Raw genomic sequence first — 17,145 nt, 5'->3', positions numbered from 1 at the left:
TCCCAAGTTCTTATTGTCCCTAACCGGCGCGTACCACGATCCAGAAGTGACAGTCCTATCACTCATATCCATTTCAACTATCGAGCCCTCTCATATAGCTCATTGTAATCCCTTAAGACACAAGAGTACTAACTGATTGCAAAGTTCCGATTTCAATCCATCCCAGAACCTCCTTGTTCTATCCACACGATCATTGACTATCCTTGGTGCGTACTTAGACAACCTTACAAACTCGATCTCATACTAATCAACTGACAATCAATTTTAGCGAAGCCGAAGAAACTCCGTCATTTTCTGTTCTCGCGCACTCTCTGAAAGTACCTCCCATTGAAGGCCTCGATAACGACACCCCAGCTTGGAAATATGCCCTCTGAAATATCCCACTTCGGGGCCCTCTTACCAATCCTTTGCATCTTCTTAGAGTTGATATATAGCCAGGGTCACTTTCTCCTCACCAGTGCACCCGAATACCTCCAAAGCAATTTAGCCTCAGGGTCACCTTTACCATCGAACTTCAGAGGTTTCGATTTCAAATATTTTCCAACCAGCTGACGCATCTATCTGACTGCATTCACTTGCCCTTGACCTTGATTCCCAACATTTCCATTAACGGCGACAATAATGGCCTCAGCATCAGTGGCATTAGTAGCAACAGTAGCATTTCGCTCCTCAGTTTGCCTTCCCATTAAAATTCCAACTTCTTCGAGTGCCCTCATAATTCCATCTACCCGGGGATCCTCTGCAACTCCAGCTTGCGGACCTATGCGACCTCGACCTCGACCTCAACTTTGACTACTCAAACTCACAAGGTCACACCACTCACTTACCTGCTATAATCCCATTCAGGAATTAGAGACCTAAACCAAGCTAAACCGGTCTAAGGTCCTAGGCAGGTATACACAACAGCAGTCAAGCAACCAGCATGCGATCTTACACAATAGCACGACATCTCAACCAAGGAGATTCGCGTACTTACCTCGGGTCCTGCCGCACCTGCACTTTACGGGTCAACTAAAACAAGCACTCAATCAAACACAAATAGTCAGGAGGTACACTTAGCACACGAGGTTACCCTACTAGCTACCCAAGGTCATCGCTCCTTATCACTCCAGGCTTCGACCGAAATGGATCGAGCTGACCTTGCTCTGATACCAAATCAAACGGGGATGTCACGCCCCGCACTCCTCGGCGCGCCACATCCCTCGCAAAGGTCAATTCGTGTGCGACGTCCCAGGACGCGTCGCCGACCCAACACCCAACACAGAGATTTAAAGCACATGCGGAAGTAATTAAAACCAACCGTACATTAAAATACACCTGACCAAGGATAGCCATACAACAACCAGCACGGATAATTATACACTTGTTTTGACATCGGGAAACATATACAATATTCATATACAGCCCACACTCAATAATCAAAAGCAGGTACGTGGCTCGGCGATCAAACACTATATCTAGCCGGGGCTCCTCCCAAAACGTTTCAATACGCTGCCATCCTCAAGGCTGGGGGTCTGAAAAATTGGGTTTCAACAACAATGAGAATAAATCTCAGCGAGTAATTCCCTAAACCTAAATTAGGCTAAAGTGCACCTCCTGACGAGTACTAAATCAATACACCAAGCAAATCATAATTGACTTAGGCCCTCGGGCCCAAATCCAACACTCACATTGTCCTGCAGGTTAGGCACTTACAGTTCAAGCATAAAACATAGGACCCAATCGCAGCACACGTACACATCATTTGGTCACAACGCATATCATGCTTATGCTCGTGCTCATACGCGTGCTCACGCCTCATCAATGCATTTTCGCACGCTTGCACTCAGCACACTTGCCATTTATCAATTTCTCCTCCGACCCGCGTTAAACGCATCAGGTCCGACCCGCGTAAAACGCATCAGGTCCATCACTTCGAGATCAATCTCTAGCCCGCGTAAAACGCATCAGGCTTATGGCACAACACCCGCGTAAAACGTATCAGGTTTGGCCATCTTCCGGTAGTCCGGGCATCGTCCCGCGTAACACGCCTCAGGACGGGTTCACTACCCCGCGTAAAACGCATCAGGGTTTATTGTGATCACACATTCACAAGCACCCATTTTCATCTGAACCCCGCGTAAAACGCATCAGGGCATTTTAGGTGATCACACACTCATGTCATTTGTGCACACTCATATATGCACATGCCATGCCAATGCTCGAGATGCACACCCATGGCCATGAAGTTCACACTTGGGCACTCACGAATTTCACAATGAGCATTCAATTGCACAACGCCACTTGTTCAATTCACAACACAATATGCTCAATTCAATGAATCACAAGCCCAATCAATCAATTAATTCAAATCAGCCATGGTACATCATCGGCACCCGAAAATCACGCAATATGCTCATTCCACATTTCAATATGCCCAACCAACATACTACACAACCATGAAGACAAATCAAGTACTCTGGCACGGCACGAAATTCACACATATAAGTCACGCGATTAGCTCAACATAAATCCGTGCAATTGAGGCTTGCCAAGCTACTCCACTCTTAGCCACATTAAACATGTCACGACATTGCCGAATCGCTCCTAATCGAGGACAATTTAATCACTAACTCGGTCTGTCCGATAATTCCGCCAATTACACTATTAAACCTCAAATCAACCGCGCCTCGCACCAATACGACCCGGCCATGGACAGCCACTAGTCCACTAATTCTAGGCCATTAATTATCCTCGAAATATTCCATCAGCTCTCCAGAACGCCACTCAGATCAGCCACCACAAAGCTAAATAAAATGCACACTAAAATCCGCAATTCAAGCCCGAACTCTCCCGAACTTGGGCTATTCCGATCCAAATCTGTCCAGTCAATACTCAGCGCCTCTCGGGCCACTAAACCTCCATTAATTCATCACACTAATCCCGTAGAACAGCCACCAAAACAACCACCACAACAGCCACCACCCGGTCTATCAATTTCATCCACTAAGTTCGCCATTTTGTCTAAATCTCGGCACCCATGCTTCGCCACATCACAGCACTATACGGGCCGCTAAACCTCGACTAAATAATCATCCTTGATTACCAAAAACACCACAAATTCAGCCTATATCACCCTCCACCATTTAACCCTTTAAAAAAAACCCTAATTAATCCCTAAAACCCATCTAGAAATGCAAATTATCCTAATTAGGGTTTAGGGTCAAACTCACCGGATGTCCTAAGCTTGAAACGGGCCGAACACGCGACGAAAAGGGGCTGGGCAGCGGCAGTCCCTCGCCGGAACAGTGGCGGCGAGCGGCGACTCCGGCAAACGGCGCGAACGGCGGCGACGGACTAGACGATTCCACGGCTTAGAGAGGGGGAAAGGGACACGGCCAGAGAGAGTGGGACGGCTGGACGAGGCTGGGTGAGACGGTGGTGGCGGCGGAACAGTCCCCGGCGGCGGCGGCAAAGCTCCTCCGGCGAAGGGCCTTCCACGGCCAAAACAAAGAGGAAGAGAGGGAGGAGTGATGGTCAATGGGTGGAAGGGCTGCGGCTGAGGTGAGAGGGACGGTGGCCACGAGCGACGGCACAGCGACCTCGCGGCGGTGACGGGCGGCGCGGCGAGCCGGCGAACAGCGGCGGCCGAGCGCGAAGGGCAACATCGGCGAGCCTGGCTAGCTGCGCGCAAGGGAGGAAAAGACGACGGTTGGGGGCGGCGGGCCGGCGGAGGGCGCGACGACAATGAGCTTGTCTGGCGGTGGTGGATCGCGGGTGGACGACGGCCGAGCTCGTGCGCTCGGGAGGGGAGGAAGCCGGCGTCGGGCGGAGCTGCCGCGGCGCGGCGGCGCGACGACGGTGCGAGGAGGACGGCGGCGTCGGCGGCCGCTCAGGCGGCGTCGGCGAAGCTGGATGGGCGGTCGAGCAAGGCACCGACGAGCGAGTAGGAACGGGCGAGAACCCGGTCGGGGCGAGGAGGAAGAAGAAAGAGAAGAGAGGAGAGAGAGAAAGAAGAAAGAATGAAAAAAAGAAAAGAAGGAGAGAGAGAGAAGGGAGTGGGTGCATGGCTGACATGCAGACGGGACATGACCGGGGGAGAAGACGTGCACGGCTCGGGAAAGCAGAGGGAGAAGGAAAGAGAGAGAGAAAAGGACAAACGTGCGGGCAGGGGGGTTTTCGGCGCGACAGAAGGAAGGGAGAGAGAGAGAGAAAGAGAGAGAGAGGGGGAGAGAGAAGAACAAAAAAATAAATTTCATTCAGATAATAAATGCGATCCGATGGCCCAAATTCAAAATCGAAAACGATTTGCCGGTCTAAAATAAGCCTCGAATATAAAAAGGGACAAAGGCCAAATTAATTAAATCAAACTATAGCGAGGGAGGTCTACTAGTCCAAATTTGCACCTGGTTAAAAACTCCCCTTTTTCCATTATTCCTGACAATCTCAACGTTGGCCCCGACCATATCGACACCGTCCAATTTATTTCGTCCCGAAACTTCCGAAAATCGATCGCCAAGTTCAGATCTAAATAACGGCCACTCGATCGAGTGCGATTCTAGCGAAATCTCTATTTTAAAATGATAACCGGGAGTGATCAGTTTCCGGGCGAGATTTTACTATAAGCACACTGACAAATTACGCGTTTTATAAGTCCCAAAAATGGGCCGAAATTCGGGATGTCACACATGCCTGGACCTTCCCGAGGCGGCGACCCTCGCCGGGCCCGGGCGAGCCGCCGGCGAGGGCTGCCACCCCCGATCTCGGGGCGAGGGTCGCGCCCTCCCTCGGATCGGGGGCTGCGCGCCCTCGTCGGCGGCTCGCCCGGGGCCGGCGAGGGTTGCCGGGGCCATCGAAAATTTCAATTTCGGAAAAGAATTAAAGAATTGAAAATTCGATCCGATTTGGTGATTTTTAAAGTGAAAATTTGAGGACAAAAATTAGATAAATTCGCAAAATGAAAAAGAAAAAAAAAATGTAGAAGATATTTTGGGGATGATCACGTGGACCAACCCCCCTTCTCTCTCCTCTCTCCCCTCTCTCTTTTCCCCCTTCCCCGCCGACACCCCTCCACGCCTCTGACTCTCACCCACTCCCCCTCTGACTCTCACCAATTCCCAACCAAAGCCCATCATTTCTTTTCCTTTTTATTTCTTTCTTCTTTTCCTTCTTGGCCGCTGCTTCTTCTTCGTGCGTCTGCTTCTGCTCACGCCTGGCTTCTTCATTTTTGCTGCTCACCGACGCAGCAGCCTTCGCCGGACTGACCTCCGTCGCTCGTCGGCGCCGCGCACCGTCCAGCCGCCGCGCATCGCCCCAGCCGCCGTCCGCCAGCCACTTTTCCCTTCCTTCGTGCGCGCGGTAGCGAGCTCACTGCCGCTACTCGTCGTGCCCGACGCTGTCCAATCGCGCCGTGGTCGCCCCGGCCGTCGCCGCCGTTGTCCCCGCCGCCGAAACACCACCATCAGCCGCCGTTCAGCCCTTGAACAGCCCTCGGACAGCCATCGACCAGCCACCACAGCAGCTATCTCCCCTCGCTGCGCCCATCCGCCGCTCGCCGGAGCGATCCGAGGACACCGCGGACTGCCCTCGCCGCCGCCGTCGTCCTCGCAGTAACCCCGGCGCTAGCCGAGTAAGTTAACCCCTAATCCCGTGTTTAGGGTGTTAAATTTACTTAGGGTAGTTTAGATTAAATTTAATTAAGATTATGTTTAGTTAATTAGAATTAGGTGATAAGTTATCGTTATTTATTCGATAAGCTATGATTGTTGCGTGTAAGCTATCGTCGTGTGGTGATAAGTTATCGATTATTTTATTAAAATATTATTTTCGGAATTAATTATTATTTTATTATTTTCGGATTAAATATTAATATATTATTATTAAATAATTAAATTCCGAATTTATTTATTATTATTTCGGAAAATTTATAATTTCAAATTATGATTTCTAGCTTGAATGTTGGCGTTTATACCGTGAATTGTCGTATTAAATTGAATTTATAACAAACTGTTTTGATCGGAAGTTTTTAAGAAAATTTACGAGTTTTTGGCATTAAATTATTTTTATTGTTATGCCAGAAATGGATAGTGGTGTTTTGCGGTTAATACTTGTGTCGTTATCGAAGCTTGCGAAATTGATTGACTGTTGCATGTGTGACCATGTGATGTTATTGTATGGCATTAATGTGAGCACTATTCACGGACGCATGGGCTAATTGAGAAGATAATAATTGGCCGGAATGCTTGTGTGCTCGTGTGGTCACACGTTGGAGCCGTCTTGCTGTGTATCGCTTGACGATGCCCGATTTATCGGATGCCTGGGGATTATCTGGAGTGCCGATACCCTGGATGCCTTGTCGCGGCCCGAGGCCGGACTCGATGCTCCTTACGGGATACCATCTTACTGTGTATCGTTTGATGTTGCCGTATTGGAATGCCGTCATCCTGTGTATCGTTTGACGTAGCCGTGCCCGACGGGGCGGGACGGAGCCCGGTTTTTACCGGAAGACTGCCATCTTGCTGCGTATCGCTTGATGTGTAGTGGCCCCGAGGGGGCGTAATAACTGGAATACGTATGATACATAGTGCCTGATTATGTGGTAGAAACTGCTAGGCATGGTATGGGACGTGCCCAAGTGGATTCTATCTTATAATCGGGACACGCCCGCTTGTGATGCATTGATGCATGAGTAATTGATTTAGATGTTTCGAGTTTGCGACATATGCATTTCATCAACGAGTGTACCAAGGCGAGGTAAGGATGCCTGTGGTTGTTTAAGAATGTTGCTATGGATGCCGTGTTGCCTGTTTAGGGACCCCCGTGCGAGTTGGCCTCCTAAGCGGGGCTTAGGCCGTTAACTTATTGAGATTTTATCTCATTTGTTGTTGTTAAACCTTTTTCAGGACCTTAGCTTGTCGTTGCTTCCTATGCGGTTTGGAGTACCGCAGTTTTTGGTTGGTCTTGGAAGGTTAGGCCTGGAAGCTGGTCTTTTGGATGGAGTAGATTAACCCTAACTTTTGTCTTTTGCTGGTCTTTGTGGAAACGCCTGGAGTGGCTTGTAAGTATGTTCCCAGGGGTTAATCAAGTGAATATTAAAAATGGCTGTTGTTATGTCTGGTTTTCCTCTGCTATCCCTGATTTAATTATTGTCTGGGGATTGTTGTGTTGGTTATCGTTTCCGCTTGCGTAATTCAAAGATAAAAAGAAAAGGGTCGGCGACGAGTCCTGGGTCGTCGCATCATAACTACCATAGCGGGATGTTGCGTGTCCGTAGGGCTCGGGGGGTGACAGTAAAGTTGAGGGTTTTTTTTGGAATTGGGCCAAAAGGCAGCTCCAAACGTTTGAAATCTCACCCGAGGTCTTATCAATGACTAAAAACTCAGTTGATTCTTACATCATCCCGTTGCTATGTCCATGTTCATACTCAGAGACTACCAAGTTACAAGTTTTGAATTACTACGGTCAGCAATGCATCAGATGTAACCCACAAAAAGATTCAAGTCGACATATTTAATCGTATGGGACCTTCTAAATGAGGCCTATTCAGTATCCAATTCAATCTAATTGATGAAGCATGCACGAAAAAGAGGTAAGAGGAGGAGGGGCTACGTTATGTGTTGAGAAATCTCTTCTACGCCCTTTGTGCTTTAACCATGTATTTTGACTATCACAAAATCACTCCTGTAAGAGTGTTTCAGATAGAGGTTATAGAACCAACGTTCTTGAACGTTAGCATCATGAATCTGGAAGCGACTATTTAAGAATCAAAATAAGACAAAGTTTGTCTCGTTGACTATGATCAACTTATAAGAACCACTATTTTTAGGAAATGTAAAAAGTTTCTTACAGTCGTTTAATAAAAAATCTCGTTGATTACAAGATGATCGCTTGGTGATTGAAGTACTTATGGAAACAACCATACAAGGATTTGGAAAATTCTACAAAGATTGTGCAGGTCAATCTCAATTCAAGCGATGGCTACGAGATCAACTTGTAAACAATGTTCGACTAAGCAGTCTATTATAAGGTTGATCATTTAGCTCGAAGGAATTGGGAGATCACATAATAACATTTGCGATTTTCGAGAATCATTTTGTGCTTATTGTCATGTGTTATAACTAATGGTTGTATTGAGAATTACTCTGGAATTGTATCTTTAGGTAGAGTATCTCTTGTAGATACTTAGTGTTGCAGTATCTATTGTTGCGGTAGCGGAAAGCATCTATTGTTGCGGTAGCGGAAAGCCTCTGTAACTCGTGATCTACTTGATTTGATAGTGGAATTTAGCCTTCGGTGATTATAAGGCGTGAACAGGTGAGCCTCTGTACATCATTGACTCCTGATTTTTTTGTCTTAGACTCCTTTATATTTTTATCATTTACGTTATAGTATCATTTATCTGTTGCATAGCACCATTATCCTCTCAGTTATCGAAAAATTAAGAAAAAAAATGGGTCCCACTCCTCCTTTGACTCAAACACTCCATTTCAAAAGTGTTTTGACCATATTATTCCTTACGTGGCCCACCAATTAGCATGTTTCAATTAAACTCTACGAAAGAAAGTGGTTCCCTCCTATCTTTTTTTTTTGTGTAAAATGTCAATATTATAGAGCGAATGAAGTAGAGCAGCTTAAAGGTATCCCCCAGCATTACAAATGGTGCTAATAGCTCGAGAAAATGGAGGTGGGAAGTCTCCACATAATAGTCAATATAATATTTGTCTGAGAAGGTCTAATATTTTGGGTGAGTAAAGCTCTACCTCTTACATTTTTACGCACGTTGGCCAAAATAATATGGATATCAGTTGACTTGTTTTGAAACCATCTTCGGTTGCGCTCCATCCATATGCCATGAATGGTTGCTAGAAAGGATACATTAAGGAGTCTAGCCACCAAATCTTTGCCCTTTGTTGCCATAATCATCCATTGAAGTTCCTTATTCCATCCTCCCAAAAGACGCCTAATCTCCTGTTGTGTAAGGATACTACGCCATAAGCTACCTGTCCACTCTCACTGAAAGAATAAATATGTTCTGTCTTCTATACCGGCCTTACAAAAGTTACAATGGATATCAATTGAGGTCCTCCATTGGACGACGATTTCTACCGTCGGTAATCTGTTTCTGCAAACGAGCCAGCCAATAAAATTGTGTTTGCTAATACCGCTGGTCCATATTAGGTCATACCACTCCACAACCGGTCCCGCATGTCTGAGTTCTTCATAAATTTTCCGGCAACAGTACCTTGAGCTATGGATAACCGAGGTTAAAACATGTTGTAATTTAAGGAGACATCGCCAACTCTAAGCCAAACTATCCGTAATGTTGATCTGCATAATTGGAGTGCCTATGCATTTGGTGTTGTGAACCCATATACTCCAAAGGGAAAAGGATGGACGATTGATGAGGTTCCATAGCATGCGGCCTAACAATACTTTGTTCCATAATTTCAGATCGAGCAATCCTAATCCTCCTTCCCTGTATTACCCTCTTTTTATTGATCAAAGCGAAGTCCCTCTTTTTGTTTTGTTTCTTTTTTTCTTTCTTTGCGTCCCACTTTCCTTCTTACTCACTTCTCTCTGTTCTCTCTCTCGTAGGCGATTTGCTTGGTGTCTACCAACAACGATACTGTTTGGTATAGCATTGTCAATCAAGGGCTGGTGGTCGTAATGCTAAGGAAGAAGAGGGAGATGAAATTGTGTTTGGCGTGTAGAACCTAATCAATATGTAGGGGGAACACACGTTTGATCTTTTGACCCAAAAAGGGTATGGGCGATGTTCTCATCATGGTAAAAGCAAGTGGACCTTGTGCTGGTGTTTGTTAAGCAATTACAGATACAGGGACCTCACTAATGGTTTGCTCCAACTGTGAGTATCCGACTATCATCACCGAAGTCAACCAACTTATTGGAGCCTCTAGTGTTATGAGTGAGGAATGCAAGGCTGTAGTTGCGCAATATGGGAGACCATTGTTCAAATGTTTTTTTAGCGGAGGAAGAGCCACATAATTTATGCTCAGAGATTAGACAACGGGAACCCACACAAGGGGACAACGGAGAGAGTTCATCGAGAATACAGATTGTAGGCCAGAAAAGAAGTTCTGAGCAACGCACAAGAGACATTCACGACCAGAAAGCACCCACCTAGATATTTTTTTTATCACCATCTACGATCCACAAAAGACACCACCGGGTCGTTTCTATTCCTATTCATTTTTTGAGTTGTTCGTCTGTTCAGATTTTTCCTCTCTCATTTTGTCTGTGTTCTGGTTTCTTGGGTTAGTTTGAATCGAGCCACTAGCATGCCGAGTTGTCACCTTTGGCAGTTTAAAGCTGAGTCGCCGCTGTTACAGATTTGTAACTCGGTGGCCGCCTTGCCATATTATCGTCGCTGGATCGTTAAGTCCGCTCATCACTGCAGGACAAGCCATTGGTATCAATCCGTGGTTTTGCTGGAGAAAAAGGTTACGCTTTGTGTTGAATTATTTTCGATTCAGTAAGTTGGACATCAAGAGCATCTTTGTTGTTATACACAAAGGCGGGGAAAGAGAGAATTGCCTGCAATGGAGAAGAAGGTGAAGGAAAGCGGTGGGCAACACAAGGGTAATATGGTCAAAGTACTGTGCAGAGGAGCGTTTAAGCCCAAAGAGGAGTGGAAAAAGTGCGATCCAAAAATATTCACCTGTGACATATAACTAGACATCTATGTCTGCTTGTTGCACAGACTTTTATAAATATATGAAGTGATGACTAAATATATAAAAATTATTGTACATTTTAGAGCAATTCATTTTATACAAGAGTGCTGGATGGCATTTCTTATTGGAAGTGTGTGTACATATCTATAATTTTATAAAGGTTAATATCAAGAAAAATCATAAACTGGTACATCTATGATAAATTTACCCCAAATTATTTTTTTGACCACAAAAAATCTCAAACCGGTACACTTGTGACAAATTTACCCCAAACTAATTTTTTGACCGTTAAAAACCCCAAACTGATACATTTATGACAAATTTACCCTCCGTTAAATTGGATTGATACCACAAAAAACCTCAAATTATTACACATGTGACAAACAGAGGATAAACCCCAAATTGATACATCCGTCAACTGTCACGTGTCATCCAACCTAAAAATTTGACGGTAAAATTTAACGGAAACTAACGGAGGGTAAATTTATCACGGATATACCAATTTATAGTTTTTTGTGATAAAAAAATTAGTTTGGGAAAAATTTATCACAGGTGTACCAGTTTGGATTTTTTGTGGTATTAACTATTTTTATAAAAAAAAAACCTTAAACTATCCTTATTGTGGCATATTTACCCTATACTCTTTTCTTAACACCAAAAATCCCAAATTTGTACCTATGTGACACATTGTCCTCCGTCAAAGTTCTGTCAACGAAAATCATTAAAAATCTGCCTACATGGACGTCGGTGTGTTGACATGACGACGCTCAAGTGGCTTAAGTGACATAAAAATAACGTTGTTTTGATTGAAAAATCATTTAACAGAACCTTGATGGAGGGTAAATGTGTCATATAAATACAAGTTTGAGGTTTTTTACGTCACAAGAAAAAGTTAAGGACAATTATGTTACAATGGGTATAGTTTGGGGTTTTTGATGAAATGTGTCACATAAAGCATAGCGTGGGAGTAGGTGAACATAAGGGTAAACTGAAGCTACTCCCCTTCATACTTGTATATGTGGTCAAGAAATTATATAAATAGACACATTAATGTTCAGAGATGTTGCCATTATTGTTTAATAAACTTCTTTGTCCGTGCGACGACAAAGAACGCTGAACATCTTAGAGGCAGAAAACAACCGGACTCATGCTATAGGAAATAAGAAGCCATTCGCGGTGAACCCTCCATCAACACAAATGGTTTGCTCCGTTATGTAAGAGGCTGCCGGCAAGCACAAGAAGGCCACTAACAACGACACTTCCTTTGGCTCTGCTATGCGACCGAGCGGCGTCCTTGCTGTTGCCTCCTTGTTGAACTCCTCATTACAAAATAGCTGCGGTGACGGATGAGTTAATGTTAGATTACGATCGCAAAGATGATCAAGATTTATGTGGTGAACTATTTTTTAGCAGGAGAGAAAATTTAAAGTCTTCGGAGATCAAATTACAGGCTCGGCTAGTGGAGTCATTATGAACCAAGGTGCAACAGAGTTGCTTCTTATGTTGTCCCTAGCCCATTCGCATGCCAAATTCTTGGTCAACTGGTTCATTGCTCCTGCCAATCAATTTGGATACAGAAACAGAAAACAGACGCAATTTGTTTAGCTCCATATTTATAGTGTTTAGATAGTTACTTATAATAATGTTTATTTACCTTATGTGGCCGAGTAAATTGATCCGGTATTCACTGAAACAACGCCGCTAACAGATGACAAGAACACAATGCTTCCAGCTCCCAAGGCCTTGAGAAGGGAATGCCCAAGCTAGCTCAGATGGTAAGCCGATTCGACATTAGTTGTCATGATGAAGGAAAAATCTTCCGCTGTGTAATCTACGGTCGGCTTTGTTATGTTGGTCCCAACATTGTTTATCTACCACAAATGAAAACCAAGAACAAAATCCATTGAAACACAAGCACAAACTGTGACCTTGTTATTAATATTGTTATTGGGTCCACAGGATTAAAGACGACTTAGACTTACTAGGATGTTGAGCTTGCCATTAAAGAGGGAGGACACGGTGAGCATCAGCTTCTCTCACTCTGATTTTGAGGAAACGTCACAAGCCGAACCCGCGACTCGAAAACCCTTGCTTTTCCAATCTTTCAAGCATTCATTAATTTCGACTTCATTTCTGGAGCAGGTGTACACGGTGGCCCCAAGCCTCGCTAGTTCCTCCACAATGGCATGCCTGATCATGGTACAACAATATGATTTTACTCACCAACTTGTAATTGCAAACAACAACAGATTAAGCCCTTTTTTTTACAGAAGAAGAAATTCCATGTGACCAGACGTTTGGACATGTGTTACCCAGGAATGTGCGGAAGATTTGGCCGCATCGCAATTGAAGTCAGACCAATAATTAAAGCCTTTGAATGCACTGGATTTTCATTTGCGAAATCACAAAAGGAGAAACTAATTCTATTAGCTAATGATATGTCAAATGAGCTATCAACGTGTGAAGGCTACAGAACTTGAGAAGGTTACGTATGAATCAGTCACCCAGGGACGACAATCTCATAGTAATTGAATTCTCTATTCAAGTCTCTCAAGATAGACATTTCTATCGTATAGAGTTTTAAGTGGTGATGATACCAATTGTCTAGTTTTTTATCCGTGGAATCAAACATTATTGGATTCAGAAGCATCCGCTGTCACTCAGGCAGTTAAAAAGATCTTGATGGTCGGAAACTCGATCTGACACACTCCGAAAAAGATTTTCTTGACCCCAGATATGATGGAAATAACCCACTTAAAGTGCTTAAATTTATCCATCTTGGCTCGATTTGTTCTGGCTAGGACTGGGCGCGGCCTAGAAATTATAGGCTCAATTTGTTTTGGCTAGGACAAGAAGTATCTTGACCGCGGATTGCCCTAGTCAGTGCACAATCCTACTACTATCATTCGAGTTACTATAGAAAAACGAGATTTCAAGATTGACAGTTTTCGAATACCTTAGTCATGATGTTTTCTCCCCTGACCTACATCATTCTGATGATCGATCATCAAAACCGTCGACATAAAAGAACGAAATGTTCAATGAGAGAGAGAAACAGACCCGATTCCTTTGGTTCCACCGGTGACGAGAGCGGTCATTTCATGAAGTGACCACCTGTTTTCGTCGTTGCTGTTGCCGCTGCTACATCTACTTTCAGTCCCATCCCCCTCTTCAGCCATTCTCTTTGAAGGGGTAAAGGAAGATGCAACAGACTATTTGAAGGGGCTGTGTGCCAAAGAATTGGGAAACCACCCAGAAAAAGACCAAAAAATATCTCTAGAAATCCCTGTATTCTCTTCAATTCATTAAATATGGTCAATGGGCATTTATAGAAAAAGAGTTGGTGAGAATTGTGAAGAAAAATCTGCATTTTAGACCGTATGACTGGCTATAGATACAGAGATTAAGTGTAATTGATGTAACTTTCCATACGAGCTTCTATACAAAGCAGAGAAAAGGTAGGTGGCGTGACAGGATATGCAAATTAACCAATGAGTTTCAAGTTGTACCTTCACTTGCGAACGAATTGCTTTTCCAGATATGTTCCTTTAGTGTCCCATACGATGTCTTAATATCATAAATTGACAAATAACATTGTTTAGGAAATTCGTGATTGACTATATAAGCGGTTACAATCTTTTGAGGCATCAATAAATGACTGAGTGCGATAGAGGAACTTGTTAAAGAAAAATCATTTACCCCATAAGATTGCCTTCGACGTTTCAACGAATCTCAGTGATTGATATATTTAGAGATTACCTTTAAGATTAATCTCTTTTGGAGTAACGATAAGTGGGATAATTGAAGCATCAAACGTGAGCGTGGAAATAGAGGTAGAAATGATCTACACCCTTGTCTCGTAGCAGATCCTCTTTCGTGGATGGAGATCCTCTTCCTCACTTCATGCTCTTAGTGTTATCTCAATCACTTCTCTAACGTTGATGCGTGTAAATGACTAAACACCAACTAATTCATATTTATTGATATCATTATTAAAGTACCATGCCTCTAGACGATTTATGTTTGGAAATTGAAAACTTTATGTTCCCACCGGCTTGCTTCTGCTCATGCTACAGCAGCGTAATGCATCGGTACATAAAATGCCTTCATCGATCTTGTCATCTTCATTCATTCAAATTTGATACTAAACATCCAAGTCTTTTGATGAACAACTTAGAGGTAGAAAAAAGTTGGACTCGTGCTCTAGTAAATGAGGAGCCATTTACGGTGAACCTTCCATCAACATAAATGATTTACCCCGTTATGTAGGAGGCCGCTGGCAAGCACAAGAAGGCCACTAAGGATGACACCTCGTTCAGCTCCTCAATGCGACCGAGCGACATTGGGGAGCCGATGGCAAATGACCAAGATTTCCTCTTCAATGGATCTCTATATATATTGCCGATGGCTCGGTCCACAAGGATATCTGGGACCGTATGCATACCCTCAAACCCCTTATTGGGTTTATAACAATAGTAAGCATCAACCGCTAAGTCATCCTCCAATAATTCACAAAGCCAATCCGAAATTCATAATATAAATCAATTCACAAACTAAAACAAATAATTTTTCACAACTCAGTCCTAAAGCATTTCTCAAATCATTCAGAATTCATTTCATATACTAGATTCGCAAAGTAGTATTTATATACCTTTCTTAAAACGTTTCTCAAGCTATTCACAAATACCGAAAGGTAGTAGATTTTAATTCATATCACTTTCAAGACATGAGTTTAAAAAGTCATAAAAGATATAAACACCATTCATCTGAAAAAGTCCAAACCAAATCACGAAAGTTATCTCAAGCCGACGAACTCGAAATCCTATAAATTAAAGGAGAAACGTTATCAAAACTCGAGTAAATAACCACCTTAACACAAAGAACAAGCACTCGTGCGACAATTTTTCTTGCATCTACTGTACATTAATTGAACTATGCTTACTATCAAAATAAACCCCCTTCGAAGTACTAAAAGACTCTAAACTTCACCGACTCAAAAGACGGCCAAAACAAGCTGTAGGGTTCATCAACGAAAAACAACGTAGCGGAATATAGAACCCTAGACAGGATCCATGTGTATATTGAAATCGAAAAGGAATTTCGATACGTACCTTTTGCAGATCGAAGATAAGTCAGCAACTGATTGTGTCTGGATGAGCGCCCCAAGTGTTGCGCCTCTACCGGTATCCACACACACGAACGGAATTCTCCAACGATCCACGTGCTAGCGAAAGATCTTGAAGTTCCTTTTTCTTGAACGCCTTTTGCTTTTCGATACTCTGTCGAAAAACCCTAGATAGAGAACGATTCTCTATCTATTTATACAGCCTCATTATCTAGCGGAATTAAAAGAAGTGGGCCGGGCTATTTGGGCCCGCCAAACTGTCCACCTTCAATCGTACGTTTAATCGTTATTTCATAACGCGTACGACCGTATAGATAATTTAAATAGGAGAATAAATTAAAATCTACTTCTTAAGTAGATCAAGGCGCATAGACAATATTAAGTCCGTTCGCTATTGTGTGCGACCCTGTAGGTTCACTAAACATTAGCAGTGTGCCCAAAACTCTTTTGGCCCACAAGTCATAAGCGGTCTCTAGCAATACATTATGACTACCTAAGTATAGTGAAGATCGGTTTTGCGACACAACCTAATCCTCAACTAATATTAGAGTATCAACCTTGATTGATTCTTAGGGCAAACCACTAACACAAGCAAAAATCATTACCAAAAACAAAAATTTGGAACTGGGCAGTCAAGCGCGTGAAACTATAAAAATTCAATCCGACCAAATCGTAACTCGGAATCGATTTCTGCAAAATCTCACGGCTCCACAAACCCTAATCTATCATTTCCACATAGTTTCACAACCAGACAACTCCTAGATTAGATCCAGAAACTCAAAATTCACATGAATCCGAGTTTAGGATCAATTTAGAAAATTCCACTGATTAAATGAACAAAGAGTAAAGCATGGAGACTTGTTCAAGACCCGACAGCATTGTGGAGCCAGCTACTTAAAGGGATTTACTTCCCCAACGGAAATCTATGGAAAGCTACAAAGGGATCCCGCCCCTCATGGGGGTGGCAAAGCTTACTAATGGGTAGAGATGCCTTAAGCCCAGACGTGAAATGGCTAGTCGGGAATGGAGAATGCATTAACATCAGAGAGGATATATGGCTGGAACGGGGATTAATAGGCGGCCCAGCAAACCGAGATGACCCACAAAAAGTCGTAGAACTGATCAACCAGGAGACAAAAACATGGGATGTTAATCAGTTACAAAGGATGTTTGAAGGGGAAATTGAGAGCGAAATTATGGCCATGTGGCTAAAGCCAATCCCGGACCATGATAGACAAATTTGGACAGGAAACTCATCAGGAGAATATTCGGTAAAACAGGGTTATTCCAAGCTACGAGCTGTGTCAACCAAGCTAAATACAGATCTAGCGTCCTCCTCTTATCAGC

At 43.6% G+C, this 17,145-nt stretch overlaps 1 pseudogene; it reads right to left on the bottom strand.

The window, feature by feature from the left end:
* Positions 1-11,818: 11,818 nt before the first annotated feature.
* Positions 11,819-13,852, bottom strand: LOC115670205 (senescence-associated protein 13-like; annotated as a pseudogene).
* Between the last annotated feature and the right edge of the window lie 3,293 nt (positions 13,853-17,145).

Source organism: Syzygium oleosum, unplaced genomic scaffold, assembly GCF_021117445.2.
Source record: "Syzygium oleosum isolate NSW1041296 unplaced genomic scaffold, Sole_v2.1 Sole_v2.19, whole genome shotgun sequence".
Taxonomy (NCBI): Eukaryota; Viridiplantae; Streptophyta; class Magnoliopsida; order Myrtales; family Myrtaceae; genus Syzygium; species Syzygium oleosum.
This window is presented reverse-complemented; position numbering and strand designations above follow the sequence as displayed.